This window comes from Oncorhynchus nerka, linkage group LG9a (assembly GCF_034236695.1).
Source record: "Oncorhynchus nerka isolate Pitt River linkage group LG9a, Oner_Uvic_2.0, whole genome shotgun sequence".
Taxonomy (NCBI): domain Eukaryota; kingdom Metazoa; phylum Chordata; class Actinopteri; order Salmoniformes; family Salmonidae; genus Oncorhynchus; species Oncorhynchus nerka.
In genome coordinates, this window is record NC_088404.1 from 58768154 (window position 1) to 58771023 (window position 2870).

Here is a 2870-nt window from a genome sequence, read left to right on the forward strand (position 1 = left end):
CTTATTCTGACATTTCACATTATTAAAATAAAGTGGTGATCCTAACTGACCTAAGACAGGGCATTTTTACTAAGATTAAATGTTAGGAATGGTGAAAAACTGTGTTTAATCTAGTGACTCCCCATCCCGCATGCGGGAGCGTAATCATCGCCTGACACTAATTAGCATAACGCAACGAACATAAATATCCCTAGAAAATATTCCTATTCATGAAAATCACAAATGAAATATATTGAGACACAGTTTAGCCTTTTGTTAATCACCCTGTCATCTCAGATTTTCAAAATATGCTTTACAGCAAAGCTAGACAAGCATTTGTGCAAGTTTATCGATAGCCTAGCATAGCATTTTGTCCCGCTAGCAGCAGGTAACTTGGTCACGGAAATCAGAAAAGCAATCAAATTAAATTGTTTACCTTTGATGAGCTTCGGATGTTTTCACTCACGAGACTCCCAGTTAGATAGCAAATGTTCCTTTTTTCCAAAGATATTATTTTTGTAGGCGAAATAGCTCCGTTTGTTCTTCACGTTTGGCTGAGAAATCGCCCAGAAATTGCAGTCACGAAAACGGCAAGAAATATTCCAAATTAGCTCCATAATATCGACAGAAACATGCCAAACGTTGTTTATAATCAATCCTCAAGGTGTTTTTCAAATATCTATTCGATAATATATCCATCAGGACAATTCGTTTTTCAGTAGGACCGATTGGAGTAATGGCTACCTCTGTATTTTACACGAGAATCTCTCTGGAGCATCAGGTGACCACTTGCGCAATGTATCCGCTTACGGGTATTCTTCAACATAAATGCGTAAAACTACGTCACAATGCTGTAGACACCTTGGGGAATACGTAGAAAAAGTAATCTGGTTGATAGCCCATTCACTGCTCAATAGGGACGCATTGGAACGCAGCGCTTTCAAAACAGAAGGCACTTCCGGATTGGATTTTTCTCAGGCTTTCGCCTGCAACATCTGTTCTGTTATACTCACAGACAATATTTTTTACAATTTTGGAAATTTTAGAGTGTTTTCTATCCTAAGCTGTCAATTATATGCATATTCTAGCATCTTGTCCTGACAAAATATCCCGTTTAAAACGGGAACGTTTTTTCCCCAAAAATGAAAATACTGCCCCCGAGACACAACAGGTTTAAATGTATTTGGCTCAGGTGTATGTAAACTTCTGACTTCAACTGTATGTGAGAATGCTGTTCATTGACTACAGCTCAGCTTTCAACACCATAGTGCCCTCAAAGCGCATCAATAAGCTAAGGAGCTTGGGACGAAACGCCTCCCGCTGCAACTGGATCCTGGACTTCCTGACGGGCCGCCCCCAGGAGGTTAGGGTATGTAACAACACATCCGCCACACTGATCCTTAACACAGGGGCCCCACAGGGGTTCGTGCTCAGCCCCCTCCTGTACTCCCTGTTCACTCATGTCTGCATGGCCAGGCACGACTCCAACACCATCATTAAATTTGCAGATGACACAACAGTGGTACATTTAACATTTACATTTAAGTCATTTAGCAGACGCTCTTATCCAGAGCGACTTACAAATTGGTGCGTTCACCTTAAGACATCCAGTGGAACAGCCACTTTACAATAGTACATCTAAATCTTTTAAGGGGGGGGGGGTGAGAAGGATTACTTTATCCTATCCTAGGTATTCCTGAAAGAGGTGGGGTTTCAGGTGTCTCCGGAAGGTGGTGATTGACTCCGCTGTCCTGGCGTCGTGAGGGAGTTTGTTCCACCATTGGGGGGCCAGAGCAGCGAACAGTTTTGACTGGGCTGCGCGGGAACTGTACTTCCTCAGTGGTAGGGAGGCGAGCAGGCCAGAGGTGGATGAACGCAGTGCCCTTGTTTGGGTGTAGGGCCTGATCAGAGCCTGGAGGTACTGAGGTGCCGTTCCCCTCACAGCTCCGTAGACAAGCACCATGGTCTTGTAGCGGATGCGAGCTTCAACTGGAAGCCAGTGGAGAGAGCGGAGGAGCGGGGTGACGTGAGAGAACTTGGGAAGGTTGAACACCAGACGGGCTGCGGCGTTCTGGATGAGTTGTAGGGGTTTAATGGCACAGGCAGGGAGCCCAGCCAACAGCGAGTTGCAGTAATCCAGACGGGAGATAACAAGTGCCTGGATTAGGACCTGCGCTGCTTCCTGTGTGAGGCAGGGTCGTACTCTGCGGATGTTGTAGAGCATGAACCTACAAGAACGGGCCACCGCCTTGATGTTAGTTGAGAACGACAGGGTGTTGTCCAGGATCACGCCAAGGTTCTTAGCGCTCTGGGAGGAGGACACAATGGAGTTGTCAACCGTGATGGCGAGATCATGGAACGGGCAGTCCTTCCCGGGAGGAAGAGCAGCTCCGTCTTGCCGAGGTTCAGCTTGAGGTGGTGATCCGTCATCCACACTGATATGTCTGCCAGACATGCAGAGATGCGATTCGCCACCTGGTCATCAGAAGGGGAAAGGAGAAGATTAATTGTGTGTCGTCTGCATAGCAATGATAGGAGAGACCATGTGAGGTTATGACAGAGCCAAGTGACTTGGTGTATAGTGAGAATAGGAGAGGGCCTAGAACAGAGCCCTGGGGACGCCAGTGGTGAGAGCGCGTGGTGAGGAGACAGATTCTCGCCACGCCACCTGGTAGGAGCGACCTGTCAGGTAGGACGCAATCCAAGCGTGGGCCGCGCCGGAGATGCCCAACTCGGAGAGGGTGGAGAGGAGGATCTGATGGTTCACAGTATCGAAGGCAGCCGATAGGTCTAGAAGGATGAGAGCAGAGGAGAGAGAGTTAGCTTTAGCAGTGCGGAGGGCCTCCGTGATACAGAGAAGAGCAGTCTCAGTTGAATGACTAGTCTTGAAA